This window comes from Magallana gigas, chromosome 1, assembly GCF_963853765.1.
Source record: "Magallana gigas chromosome 1, xbMagGiga1.1, whole genome shotgun sequence".
In the NCBI taxonomy this organism is placed as follows: Eukaryota; Metazoa; Mollusca; class Bivalvia; order Ostreida; family Ostreidae; genus Magallana; species Magallana gigas.
The window spans coordinates 25,707,327-25,723,353 of NC_088853.1; the positions used below are offsets into that span (position 1 = coordinate 25,707,327).

General features: G+C 31.6%; 1 long non-coding RNA gene across 1 annotated transcript; it reads right to left on the reverse strand.

Annotated features, from left to right (window-relative positions):
- Window positions 1–13,564: 13,564 nt before the first annotated feature.
- Window positions 13,565–14,515, reverse strand: LOC117687202 (uncharacterized). Its single transcript, XR_010711744.1, has 2 exons — window positions 14,362–14,515; window positions 13,565–14,184 (listed from the first exon to the last, which is right to left on the reverse strand). It is a non-coding gene; the product is annotated as an uncharacterized lncRNA (long non-coding RNA).
- Window positions 14,516–16,027: the final 1,512 nt, after the last annotated feature.

Genomic DNA, 16,027 nt, shown 5'->3' on the forward strand with positions numbered 1-16,027 from the left:
ACATTTTTGTCAAAACCTGTTAATCATACCAATGTTTTTCTTTTCTTATTCGCTTAAGGAAAACTAAAATTTCTCTAAACATATATTTTTATGATGTTGAGAACAGCATTTTGATGACTGATTTTGTTTTTGAGATATTTTCATACATCTTTTCTTGTGTTTAAATTAACAAGCATTTTTTAAATTTTATTTTTCCAAATCAAAGAAACACTGCACACCTGATACACAGTTTTATTTCTCAGGCCAATCAATGGAGGTCAATATAGATTTGTATACTGTAATTTCTGTTTTGTTGTAAGATTTTTTCCCCAAATATTTAAGGAACGGTAACTATTTGTTGAATAAAATAAAAATACCTCTCTTTTGCTATCAAGAACAAGGTGCTGGCCAGCCAAATTAGGCGCCAATCTGACTTCTTTTTTCATCCACAGCTCTCATACTTGAAACATAAGGTGCCTGACTCTTCGAAAAATAATGCACCGTCATTTCATAATCATCAATGAAAAATAATTAATGGCGCAATGCATCGCTTTAACGTGAACACGTTTGTAAACAGGATGTCACATTATTGTAATGAGTTTTATATTGAATCTAGTTATTTACATCCCGATCTGCTTCAATACTCGTATTGAAAATAGAGTAACAATGTCCGTCTGCGAAATTTTTTAAAAATTTTATCATGAAAAAAAAACGTTTCGCACACTGAGACTTTTGTTACATAAATCAACCTCAAAATAATGATCACAACCATTCTCGAAGTATTTACAAAGAAGTTTTCATGAAAGTATTTCAGAAAAAATAAAGAAGTTGCCCTATATCAGCATATACATGTACCCTCGTAAACACGAAGTATATGAAATGGTCATTTTTTTAATGACATTAAATAAAAATCATCATATAAGTCTTATGTTTCAATTTCGTTGGAAATCTATTGAATATTTTTTTTTCAAAATATATATCTCTCAAGAACGCTTCTCTCGGTTATATTCAAGTGAAAAAGAAAAGTAATACAAAAAATGTGTAATTGTCCCTTCTACATATGTTATTCATTTTTTTTCTATTGATCTAAATATATTTTGGTTACTTTTACTCATAAAAAAGTCATGATATTCATTATTGTAGAAGTGAAATAAGCCAGTTGTCCTTGTCTTATGATTTCAAACAAAACATTAAGAAATGATTAATTTTTAATTTTAGACTATCTGAAAAATTGTTTTTGTCTTTATTTCAAAAATAGAGAGAAATATATTTTGAAACAAATAGAAAAGTCAGATAGTAAGCGATTTTATAATAAATATTACGTAGTTGTTAGAGATTGCTTAGACGCTCTCCGATCCTCAGCTATGCCTGACAACTCTAAATTGTCAGAATTTATTTCACTTGTTCCATAAATATGCCTTAACGCAGACAAATTTAATAACCCATCTAGTGTTAATGTTACGGTCAGCCTTTCAGCCAATTGTTTGGGTTAGTGAGTCCACGGAGATCTACTGAATATACATCTTTAATGGTGTTCGAACCTTTTTTTTTTTTAATTCGACCTCAACCTGTGTATATATATATATCCTTTTATATTCATTGTATACAAATTTACAATACCTTTGTAATAAGCTTAGATACCATTGATAATAATGGATAATTTATAACAAATCCTGTCTTAAAATCGTTGATCTTTGCCGAAGGGGCATACGACTCTGCAGCATCACTTTCAACCATACTTCATGGCTGCAGTTTAAATACAAGTATTATTTTAAAGGAATAATAGACAATAATTATATATTGATACCTAAAAGCTATCAACATGATCAGTTTGATGTAAAACAATTTTAAAAAATACTTTTTTTTGTTTTGTTTTTTTACAAAATTGGATTATTTTAAATCTGTACACCATTATTTCATCATTATAAACCGTCAACAAATTAAATTTTGAAATAAATTTGGGGAAAGCCGTTCGTAAACTCCTCGTCTAGTTTTATATTTTTAATGTAATTATTAAATGTTAATGTATCTTCTTCTTCTTCTTCTTCTTCTTCTTCTTCTTCTTCTTCTTCTTCTTCTTCTTCTTCTTCTTCTTCTTCTTCTTCAGAATACTGAGTAGGGATCTTCAAAGAGCATTAACACGTATACAAAGAGAGTGTTGTATGAAAACAATTTAATGCGACTGAAAAATATTGAACCCCATCATAACTTGCTATTGAGGTCGCATTATAATGTAATGTTGTTTATAAATCAAGCCATCTTCCTAGCTACTATTATGCAACATCAATAGATCGAGGTCAGTTCATGGAGCATTTTCTTATGATTGAGGTCAGTTCATCGAGGTCAACTGCATTATTGAATGAATCTTTCGATCGAAATTCTTACGCGTGGGGCAAAATATGCATTCTTGAATTAACAGGTCGAACTGTATTTTATGTATGTTTGCATCTCTTAAGGTAAATGAATTGAAAATAAAACTGAGTAAAATGTTATATAAATACTAAACCAAACTTAAAGTTTTTATAAGAACTACTTATACAAGCGGAATGTGTGCGCACGTGGAAGCATTTGCCGGATGCCTTATTTGGACACAACCGTGATCGGCCGAAGCGCGGGGGTGTTAAGGAAGCATATGGAATCTGAGTTAGATGTTATTCCGTGAAATCACAAATCTTACTAATTATGTACATATTCAAATATCTAAGCAACGAAACGTAGACCAAAAACTAATAAAAAATACTGAAGACAATTTTTTTTCAGAAATTAGTTTGTATTACGTAGATTTACACATTGATGACGTCATGACTAAAAGTTGAATGTCGTGTGAATTTGATCGGAAAGCATTGTAAACAGAGTCAAAATATAACTTATCTAAGAACTATAATAAAGTATTGTGGTGTGATTTATTGAGAATTGAACATAAGAATACTGGGAAAGAAGTTAGTTTTATCAATCATTCGCTTAAAGGTATGTAAATTTGCTTTTATTTATCGGCCAGGCTTTCCTCTGTCGTTGTTTACGATATAAAAATCCGCCTAGAACAACACTACCCCGTATATATTGAACTTGAAATTTTATACGTATCGTTAGTTTGATCAATGCTATATTTGAAAAGTGCTGCTAGAATCCCATGTTTTGTGTTGTTTTGATGGAACATACCGTTTTCCGTGCAAACTTAATAAAAGTTGGGAAGGTTTTACGAGAGCCGGATGAATAACTATTTAATTAAGAAGAACATAGAATTCTAGCAGCGGTTTTGATTAAACTGAGATGATTTGCCTTCACTTGGTATATTTATTTTATTTTAGAAACCGCGGAGTAGTGTTGTTCTATCACATTTTACGTTAAGGAAGATACGTAAGCTATTTATAGTTGTCACGTGATAATGCACCAATGTGGCAGTAATGTACTACCCGATTTTATTGCACTGACATCTGTTTTAAAGGATAATACTAAGTTTTTGATCTTATTCAAAATATTTATTTAATTTCACGATTTTGAATATAACAGTCAAAATAAGACGCTAAATTGTCCACATGCTTCCTTAACACCCCCGCGAGCCGATCACAATAATATACAGGACCTTTCTTTTATACGTAGTGAGTTTTGTTCAGTATCAATCATCTCACATTCCATAAAACGCTCTTTTCACCAATTTAAAGGACACCTTAAATAATCTGTACTAAAAAAAAAAACCCATTAGGATTTATAACGTGTATGAAATGCTCATTCATCGTAGTGTTACATTTTTGTAACAAAAAAGTGCCGTCATTTTCAGATCATGTTTGGTTGTCAAAAACTAAAGTCAAGGTCTTATTTCACATTATACAAACAGATGCAAGACCTTCTCGTTGCTTGCAATAAGATCGTGTTTTGTGTCTGTTGTTCAAATATAAACAATTTAACTACAGAATTATATATATAGTTGGAAAACAGAGGAGGCTTTATCTTTTGTATATTTGTGTGTTTACAGAACTATTACATTATACACTGTTTTGGTTTTGGAAATACTTTAAATATGATAAAAGAGATGTTGAAAATAAAGTCAAATTCAGCAAAAGAAGCCATTTTGTTCAATCTGAACTCAAAAGCCCGTAATGAAACTATATTTCCTTTGAACAGCTTAAAAATTCAAATTGAAAAGCGTGAGAATGGTACCCAAACAGAGTACAAAGCGAGAGTGGAGAATTGTGCAGATGAAGATGGATTTGAGAAGTATTTTGTACTCGATCTTAACTTCAAATCAGGAGACGCATCGCAGATATATTCCCTAGATCTTAACGGTCAGGATATTCAGCGAGTTAGCAAATATTTCAAATACGCAAAGACATATTATACCAGCACCGAAAGAGATACATATTACACCATCCTAAATAACCCTGCACTTCACTGTTTCATCTAAATCGAATCCTTCTCTTTTTAGTGATAATCTTTTTTTTAAACCTATTACTGGAATTACAATATCTGAATACAATTACCATTGTAAAAGGCATCTTGGTTCAGATAGTCTTACATGTATCCTCAATTGAACTCCAAAACAAAAAGCATTGATGGTTAAATAAAGAATCGATGCTTCCAGCAGGTTGTTTGAGCCTCTTTAGATATGCTTCAGCTTTATTAATATCGCCCAAGTGTTGATGATCTAAACTTGATATGAAGCATAAGAATACTGCATGTATATATCACGATGCTTCATTTTTAAGATTTGAATGATATTTACAGTAAATTGAACATATTGTTATTTATAAACATAGCGCATTCATTCTTTAGAGCCTTGTTACATGAACTTAGATCGTTCTCGAGACGCAACACATTTCATACAACAGGCACGTAGCATCGTTTATGAAAGTGGGAGGGGGGAGTCTTATTGAAAAAACCTCTTACTATTATGGGCAATTCCATTACAATCATGAGCAACTCCTTGATAATTAAGACAGCTTTATGGAAGATTTGATCACGTACCGACCCGTATTTATATCCCGATATACATCGAAAATGATGCCTTATTTCTTATATTTACATTTGTGGCAAATTTAGACAATAACAATGCTCCATACTTTCTCTTTTGTGTGGACATATAAAGCCTCTTCGTTTAAGATGACGTAACAAAAAATAGTGCAACAATGTGGCAAGCATTTCATTATCGTGATAAATAAAGATGACACCACTGTTGACAGGACAACACTTTTTCATTATTAAAAAAGGAAACAGAAAAGAAAATTCACTTCTATAATTGAAAAAAAACCGATTGAAGCTTGGCGGAAGAGTACCTTTTGAAGTCGCAGAGCGGTTAGAAATTTGAAAACAAAGCGATCGAAAGTTGAGTTAGAGTCTACTTAGGCATTTTCAGGGGAAACTCTATCGCAGAATCAGATTCAAGATCATAATGATTTTCCTCCGACATTATAAAGGGAAACCTATTTTAACTTCGAAGTATTTTTTACGGAACAAATCGGACAGAAAAGCACAAGGAGGTAAATTTGACCATGATCCGTGAATGGACTAAACACGAAAGGTATGTGATATTGCTTTTGCAATTTTGACCGATGCTTGTAATTAAGTCAGAAATGAACTTTAACTAAATTAACTCCTTTGACAAATTGCGATTGTAATTTCCAAGAACACCTCGTTACGATATCGATCCATAAACATGAAACATTCCGTTTACAGGCCTAACGTGTTATCTAACACAAATCGTTTATGCACAAAGTTAATGTTATATTTTTGTAAGAACATGAATGAATAAAACATCGTATAACAAAATACAGATACGTTTTCCCTACGACGTTTTATAGATGTGTTTCAGTATAAGTCGGTTAGTTTGAGTACATAGAAAAAGTAGTGACCTATAGATTATTCATGCGCTACTTTGACCTCTTGACTCATAATGATGTTATGTAGAAATAGCAGCTGATTGCATAAACAGTGTTATATAAGAGACACTATTTGCAAGTGTAAATATTTTGATTTTTATATGTTAATTCAACAAAAATGTCCCCCCCCCCCCCCGATGCCACGTCCCTGTATATAATTACGACAATCACAGGATAAAGCTATTTCATTCAGTAAAACGTCAAGCATTGAAAAGTGATTAACTTATAAATATATGTCATCCAACACAATTACAACTCAAGGGTCTGGAAAAGTAATGAAATAGAAGACGAAAATGAAGAAAGTGGTGACCCCACGTTTACTTTATATACAAAATGCAAATACATGCATTACATTTACCATGCATTACATTTACAAATAATAATAAACCGGTCATTTTTCTTCAGATGTAACGAAATAGAAGGAATAAATGTAGAAAATTTTTACTTTTACTTCTTTTGTGCAATATGCAAATAAATAGTGAACATATATTAATGAATCAGGTTATTTACTATTCCAAAAGCATTCCTTGAGGTACTTATATTCTGTTTGAAAAATTAAGGAAATAAAAAGTATAAAAATGAAAAAAAGGGGAGAAAAAATTGGCAACAGTATTTTAACATTTTTTTACAATATCCAATTACTTTTTTTAAAAAGAGTAATGAAAAGATCAATTACCATTCCGAATGCATTTACTTGAGGTATTTATATTTTGATGCAAATGTAGTAGGTGCATTAATTAATATGTTACTGTTTTTCGTTTATCAATTTTGCCTTTTATAACTTAGATATAACATATTTTTTTCTTTAAATATTTGCTTAATAGATGCCTTTTAAGAAATATCTTAATTATACTTTATTGGGTATATTTTGTCACGCTTTTTACATTAAAATTTAAATCAAAAAATCTTCTTTTCAATAACAACTTGACCTTTCATTTCATATAAATGACTGAGAAATAAATAAGAACCTCTAATAATTTAACTTGCAAAACTGCCCTCGTCAGAATTTGAAAGATAGAGAGAAATATATTCTTATTTCAATAAAAATCAGATATTCATCGCTTTAATGTATACCTTATACGTCATCGATTGTTCTTAACGGTGTCATTAAACTGAGTCCAAATTCTGAAAGTTAGGTTAGAATGGAATACTCTAGGAGAGAAAGAGAACCAAAAAATAATGACATGTAACATAGAGTCTGCTTTAGAAAGATTAATATTGTTTTAGTAAAAATACGAAATATCTTCTGTGAATTTACTTTTCATAGCGTGTACCAAGATACCACTTAAAGTTATCAAAGTTAAAACAATGAAACGGTAAAGGTTTAAAAGGATTTAGATTTAACTTTGAGAGATCAAGAACTCAGAGGGACCGACGTTTGAGCCATTGGGTGTCACCTGTATATGACAAAGGTACATTTTAGCATCAATGAATGAATCTTGTAATTCAGGTGTTTTTTTTCTGGTGATGTCATTTCATAGAAAAAGGGTATCAAAATATAAAACTTCATTTTGAAACTTTTTTACTACATCGTTAAACATACTTATTCAAATCTTACACAATGTGCATACATTCATCATAACAGCTATGTTACTGTTTAAGATAACGCAAGGTTCGTTTTCTTTTAGCGTGTACATTTTTTTGTAAATATAAATGTACTAATGTACATAAATTAATATTTTTTTTTCTTGAACAAAAAAATTGATTGAAAAATGATCATCCTTATATTAAAACACTTGATTGACTCGTTTGACTCAACGCCAAGAATTATTTTCTTTGAATTTCTGAGGTCTAATTTTTCAACTTATAATTTTTTTTCTTATAATAACTAATCATCTTAAATATGAGTTTTCTCTACTAAAATATTTTAACTTTACTGTCTATACTACAAGAATTCCCTCTGTATTAGTTAATCGAATTTGAATAATTCAATGATAAGACATAAAGTAAATAAACTGTTAGTTTTAACGTATAAATCTAAAATCTATTGCCCAGAAAATATAGATGCAGAATAGCAAATCAATTCTTTCAAATATTTGTCTAGCATACCTTTTGTTGAAAACTTTCATCATTTAGGGGGAACAATTTCCAAGTAACGGCTGTTACATGAGTGATTGAATGATTAAGAATGTCATCATCATTTACAAAAATTAAACAGAAAAATGCGTGACAGTGCACATTAATAAACAGTTTAATAAATATAACTGTTCATTTAAAAGCTAAGCAAAAAACAGGAGTAAATACCGATTAAAACCTTGAAATTTACTCAAAACTAGCACAATCAATATGCCATGACGCGCACATGAAATGTTGTCAGTCAAGGTAGAAATTTTAATGTTCCTTAATTGCATTTGTTCCTAAGAAGAAGTCAATGATTTACAATACAAGAGAAGGCACAGGGGATATTTACCGATAAAAGTAGGGATCGTTAATGCTCGACAATTTCCCTAACTGGATATTGTTATAGGTTACATTTGTTATCATTTATTTTATATTTCGTGAAGGATTACGAACATACTTTGATACTATATTAATAACGTGTTAGCCCAAATGTCGATTATAGAAATTCTAAATCCAAGTGGAAATTTAATAAGAGAGGATAACTCTTTCAATACCGATAAATCTAGTTTATGAAAAGCGGAGGCGGATTGGGTTTTATACAATGAATTATATAATTGAAATGAACAGGTAACAAACCAATTACATACACTAAAACCACAAAAAACATTTAAATCTTATGGGTGTTTTTACGGAATAAATGAATATATGCTTGTTGATACACAAAATGACTGGAATGGAAATGTGTGCTGAATGTGTATAATTCAAGTAAGAATGTACATTAAATGTCATTGTGAAAACTTCTGACACATTTGACGTTAACGTCAACAACGTCAAACTTATTTACTTCGCGAAGTAAATAACAACATAATGCCCTGATTTTCCATTGCGTGATACATGTACAAATAACGAAGGAAGGAATTTAACATTAAAAGTTGTAAAACACAACTGACACAATAAACACATCTTCAGTCAGAGATTGACATGATTGCCTCCCACTTTCAGTGTTTCATAAATAACAACTAGTGTGTTCATTCTGTAAGTATATCAAATCGAGAGGAAAAACTCAAAATTACATACATTCCAGGACAAATTATTTTGTACCTTCAAGTACGACATGGTGTAACAACCTGTTGTATTTCTTTATACCCCCTGCAAACAAAGTTTGGGGGTATATAGGAATGACCTTGTCCGTCCGTTCGTCTGTCTGTGCAATCGTGTCCGGTCCATATCTTTTATATGGAGAAACATTGGAAGTTCATATTTCACACAAAGATTGCTTATGACCTGAGGATGTGTCATGACATTGACCCAAAGTCATTTGGGCAATGTCAAGGTCACTGGCAAAAAAAATGCAAAGTTCGTGTTCGGTCCATATCTTCCTTTTTGAGAAGCATTGAATGTTCTAACTTCACACAAATATTGCTCATGACCAAAGAGTGTGTCTTGACCTTGACCCAAGGTCAGTTGAGGAAGTTCAAGGTCATTGTATCAAAAAAGCTAAATTCTGTCTGTGTCATGTCTTGTATTAATGGACATATTAGAAGCTAAAACTGGACACAAAGCTTGCTTGTCTCAGGCCACGTAAACTTTTTTTTTAGATTTTCATCCCCTTCTCTCTGAAAATGGCCTTCCCCGATGATTTTTTTTAAGAGAAAAATGTTTGGATAAAAAATTTCGGAAAAAAATCGGGCTCTGTAAACCAATAATTCAAAATGTTTAATTATTAAATGCTGCTTGACATGTGGATTTCATTTGATTCGAGTCATGGTTGTTAACGGAAGGATGCAAATGTCCTCATGCATTTACAGTGAACCTAAATAAAATGGAGTTAAAAGTAGGGATCGTTAATGCTCGACAATTTCCCTAACTGGATTTTGTTATAGGTTACATTTGTTATCATTTATTTCATATTTCGTGAAGGATTACGAACATACTTTGATACTATATTAATAACGTGTTAGCCCAAATGTCGAAGTTAGAAATTCTTAATCCAAGTGGAAATTTAATAAGAGAGGATAACTCTTTCAATACCGATAAATCTAGTTTATGAAAAGCGGAGGCGGATTGGGTTTTATACAATGAATTATATAATTGAAATGAACAGGTAACAAACCAATTACATACACTAAAACCACAAAAAAACATTTAAATCTTAAGGGTGTTTTACGGAATAAATGAATATATGCTTGTTGATACACACAATGACTGGAAAGGAAATGTGTGCTGAATGTGTATAATTCAAGTAAGAATGTACATTAAATGTCATTGTGAAAACTTCTGACACATTTGACGTTAACTTCAACAACGTCAAACTTATTTACTTCGCGAAGTTAATAACAACATAATGCCCTGATTTTCCATAGCGTGATACATGTACATATAACGAAGGAAGGAATTTAACATTAAAAGTTGTAAAACACAACTGACACACTAAACACATCTTCAGTTAGAGATTGACATGATTGTCTCCCACTTTTCAGTGTTTCATAAATAACAACTAGTGTGTTCATTCTGTAAGTATATCAAATCGAGGGGAAAAACTCAAAATTACATACATTCCAGGACAAATTATTTTGTACCTTCAAGTACGACATGGTGTAACAACCTGTTGTATTTCTTTATACCCCCTGCAAACAAAGTTTGGGGATATATAGGAATGACCTTGTCCGTCCGTTCGTCTGTCTGTGCAATCGTGTCCGGTCTATATCTTTTATATGGAGAAACATTGGAAGTTCATACTTCACACAAAGATTGCTTATGACCTAAGGATGTGTCATGACATTGACCCAAGGTCATTTGGGCAAAGTCAAGGTCACTGGCAAAAAAATGCAAAGTTCGTGTTCGGTCCATATCTTCCTTTTTGAGAAGCATTGAATGTTCTAACTTCACACAAATATTGCTCATGACCAAAGAGTGTGTCTTGACCTTCACCCAAGGTCAATTGAGGAAGTTCAAGGTCATTGTATCAACAAAGCTAAATTCTGTCTGTGTCATGTCTTGTATTAATGGAAATATTAGAAGCTAAAACTGGACACAAAGCTTGCTTGTCTCAGGCCACGTAAACTTTTTTTTAGATTTTCATCCCCTTCTCTCTGAAAATGGCTTCCCCGATGATTTTTTTTAAGAGAAACATGTTTGGATAAAAAATTTCGGAAAAAAATCGGGCTCTGTAAACCAATAATTCAAAATGTTTAAATATTAAATGCTGCTTGACATGAAGATTTCATTTGATTCGAGTCATGGTTGTTAACGGAAGGATGCAAATGTCCTCATGCATTTACAGTGAACCTAAATAAAATGGAGTTAACTCCTATTAGCATTGACATTTCTCAAAAATAAAGCAGTTGTTATTTATAGAAAATGTAGAGTGATAAAGATTCATCCAGTATTTTCTATTATAGCAAAAATTCTTAGCGGGGGGGGGGGGGGGGTACATGTATCAACTGTGAGCTTGCTCACAGTACTTCTAGTTTTTGTTACCGGTGAATTGTATTTGTCCATATAAGATAAAGTCGAAATTTTCTCATATAGGTAAGTAAATGTTCTGCAATATTGTTTATTCATTGGTCATTAGCTTGAAATGCTACAAGAAATACTAGCGCTTTTCCAAATAGATTGATAGATAGTACCGAGCAATTGTCATCACCATGTTTAAATATATATTTAACATCTACTGTTCGTTTTGTTATTGTGTTCTTTGCAGATTGCTGGAACACTGTGCAACATGTTAAACTAATATTTTGAAAAGACCAGACTGGAACAAAACATAAGTTATTATTGATAGACGACTTACTCATTAGAGGAGTTGTCAGGACAATTAACCAAATAAGAAAAAATCAGCATAATGTGTAGATAATTATTCAACTGCAAGAATATCATCAACTGATTCGCAGAACTATCTTTAAAAGTGATTAAGGATATATATCGCTTTTTCATTTCTCCACAAAACAACTTGAAAACGACTTCAATTTCAAATGAGATGCTATATTTTTGCCAAGAATCGAGGTATTGAAAAAAAGGTAGTGTGAATATTGTCAAAGTCTAAAATTGTTCAGACATTGAAAACTTCGTGGTTCTAAACATATAAAGACAAATTTCATTTCTGTAATGAAGCCCCTTACTAAGGAGGAATGACTCATTGCTTCCGTCTGTCTGGTCTGTTTTCTACGTGTCTGTCTGTCTGTCAGTCGTTCCACGAATAGATTCAGTTCTTTTTCTTCGTAAAGCTTGCATAAATATTAAAATGAAACTTGGTAAAAACAAATTTGTAAGGACTACATATTTGATCAAATTCCTGCTCCGAATTGTATTCAATTATGAAATAATATCATAAAAAAAATCACAGTACATGCCTATCCATTCAATTTTGATTTTAATCATCATTGCTCATTATCTGTTTATCTATACCGTCACCCATATAAGCAATTCCCGAAAATTTGCAAAGAAATGAAAATATTGTAAATTTTTTCTATTTTTGCATTGGGAAGTAGAGAGCGCAGGTCTGCTCAAGTAGGATTTTAATATTTGTTTTTATTCATATAATTATATACATCATACTAAACAATGATACTTGAGCCAGCCTCGGTTCGATGTTTCCAAGTCGAAACATCCATATTTTTTTTCAAAACATAAATATAACGGAATAAGACTAATTTCATGACTCAATTTTTCTACATTATGATGTTACTCTGGTTATAACGTTTTACACACTTATCAGGTACCTTCCTCTTTATTTTTAAAGCTCTTTAAAAAATATTTAATTTGTGGGTGAATAATGCATAATACAAATGTACTGCACATTGCCCTTTGAGATTTATGTCAAAAATATCTATATCAAGTTCTACTTTGGGTACGATCATGCAATTTTAGACAGGGTAATGAGCCTATTACTCAGAAAATTTCCAATTATCTGCAGTTCCCATTTTTTTCTATGCAGATGTTTCTCGGGGAGGGAAGGGTGCATAAATTTTTACAAACATCTCTTGTTTTAATTCAGTTACCAATTATGCTTTAAAAGAACAAATGTTTACATTTCAGATACATGTACGTGGTCATCTTTGGGCTTTTTAAAAATGTGTTGAAGTTAAACTTTTATAGTACCATTTAATACCATATAATTAAGTCTTACATTCAATTTCTCATAGCAAAACATACAAATCTCCCAGCGTTGGATTCGATAATCATTAAAATTGCACCTCACAGCATACTAGCATTTAATTGTAAAACATACAGCAATGCGTGAGATATCTTGACCAATCTGTGCACGTTTTGTTTAAAGTGTGTCGAGGTGATCCAATATGTCTATACCTTTTTTTTTTAAAGTGCGTTAAAACAAACCCTTGTAACAGGCATTAAGATGTTTTGGACTTTCTATACTGAGCAGATATTTTCAGAATACATGAAAAGTCAAAGTACAGACGTACTGACGGGAGTTGATTTTATTGAGTATTCTTAGGCTAAAATCAACGATATTTGGCTTGGCAAGTAGTTTCTTAGCTGTATATGAATAATATTGCGCAATAATATTTTTTTCTAATACATTTTTTCACTTCCCGTTTGCCATAGTAACTGCATAGGAGAGTTGATTAAAATCAACTCCCAAAAAAGATCTGAATCAATATACTACTAAGAGAGAAAAAAACACAGTGACTTGAAATATCATTTTGTTTATTTAAAAACGTATAGGTATTGGTATTAAACAGCTTCTAAATTATGCTTTTAGACGATCTGATAATACCAACTGCGACTTATCGTCAGGTCCTTTCCATAATGCATGTAATCTGAGTTTGAAACATACAATTCAAAGCCAAAACGTTGGACAGTGATACCATCCGCTTCGATTGCAGGATAGTTCAGAATGGCATAGTACTCATTGTAACTGTCAGTTTTACTTCCTGATAGTAAGTGTCGAGGTATTTGTAATAACTGACAACATGTTCATTTTCAGTTTCATTCAGATGGCGTGTCTTTAGTTGTACAGTGGCGCCTGATTTATTGCGTATGTATGCAATAAAATACATGCACAAATTCTCAAAGTCCTCTATGTCTGCACATGATGACACTGTAGCTGTATATTTTGTGCGTCCTCCCATTGCATCCTTTTCTATCTGGACGTAGCAGGTGTTTTCAATAAAGCTTGTTTTAGTAAGGAGGTTGTAGTTAAAGTATGGGTACATTGAAATGGTTTCCCCTTTTGATTTCGACTGTAAGGTTATCCTTCTATTCATGTTGTCGTATTTATTCACCATTAAGGCTTTAAATTCATCTTCATCTTTTAAAACAATAATAAAAAGGAGTCTATGAAATGTTGATGAAATAGTCATGCTCCAACATTGTTTGGCTTTGGAAAAAAAATGTTTTTCATTTTCCAGAACAGTAATTAGAAAAAAAATAGTTCTGAATAATTTGTCAATAGTTTGTATTATTTTAACTGACTTCAGACAAATACCTTTGGTGACTTCCAGGGTGTCGCCGGTGAATTCAATATCTGTATCGGAAGGTCCAAGGTAAACAAGAACATACTCGGAGAAGCTTTCATTCAAAGGTTTAACAGTCAGTCCCAGCGTTTGTATTGATGGTTGTTGTGGCATGCGAACAATTTCAGCAATCTAAAATAAGGAAATATGTGTAGTTTGGAATTTCAGTAATCTAAAATATGGAAACATGTGATGTTTTGAATAATTATCACAAAAGGCAAAGTAATTTAAAAAAGAAATTATTTATTTCAATTAGTTAATATCCTCTTAATCCGAACTATCTGAACATTATCTTTGTTCTTATGTCTTATATTGACTGTCACGGAGACACATCTCTTATAATGGAAACATTTAATGTTACATGTTTATGTTGTCAATGTCTTTCATTTTTTCCTAAAATATGACATAATTTGTAATACCAAAAGGAAGCATAAAAACACGTTTATTGTTACCACATTGTACATACAAGATATCGTTCCCTGTATTTTACGTGTTTACCTTTTTCAGAGCTATATCTGTATATATACAATATATGTATATATAACATTGTCTTATAAAATTTACCAATTTGGAACCGTATTGAATAATACTTCACTAATAGTAATTTAAAAACCAAATTTGTTTAGCGGTGGAATCTTGATTTAAAGGGGAAACATCAATGTCTCAAATCAAATTGTTTCACACTGCACATACAAACTCGCTTTTTAAAATGTGCAGCTGATCCATGACTAGATCAACTACGAACATTTAAAACTGAATAAAATTGTAGATAACGAATTGTAAAAATATAAGAAACTTACACAGCTGTGGTTTGCAGACAACATGGCCACTGTTACTATGGCGACATTGAACCATTTTAATGCCATCTTCTTTTGCTGTGTCTTCAAACAATGTAGACACCTTTAAACGGTTAAACATGTCTTTTATATAAGCCAAATCATTTTATCTCATTATCCTATGACTCTAAAATTATGGAATAAACTTCAACCATTATTGCTATCTAAATGGTCATTTTGACGAGTTTCTCTCGCAATTTGAAAACTAAATAGGTGATTTATAATTTAACCACATGCTTTGACCTCAGATCAAATTATCGGCTGTTTAGACAGACGAGATAGGAGTAATTATTTAGAATCTGAAATTGCAAAGGATGATATTTCCAAATGCATTTATTTAATTTCAATAAATAGCAGACAATATTTAACTTGAACTCGGTTTTAGAGGTCAGCACACCGCGATGATACAGCTCTCAGTCATTAAATATCACACTAATCAAGTATGTTAAAAAAGTCTAGGTGTACAGTATGATATCGAATTTTAACAACTCATTTATTTCATTATTATATTTGCAATGTGTATAAATAAGCTGTAGGCCTACATTTTTCGTTGGATTGGTAACTTGTGTAACATAGATATATACATGCAAATCTCGTAAGTTTACCGGTATATTTAGGTAAACTCTAATTTAAGATACACCAAGGATGTTTAAAAATGAAAATAACATTTTTCCTACTCAGCAAATACTTTTCCCTCTTTCTTCTTGTTGTTGCAACAATAGTACAACTCCTTATTAGGGCACGTATTTATAATGGGAAAAAGTTTTTATGGTAGATCGGCGATATGAGCGTATAATTTACA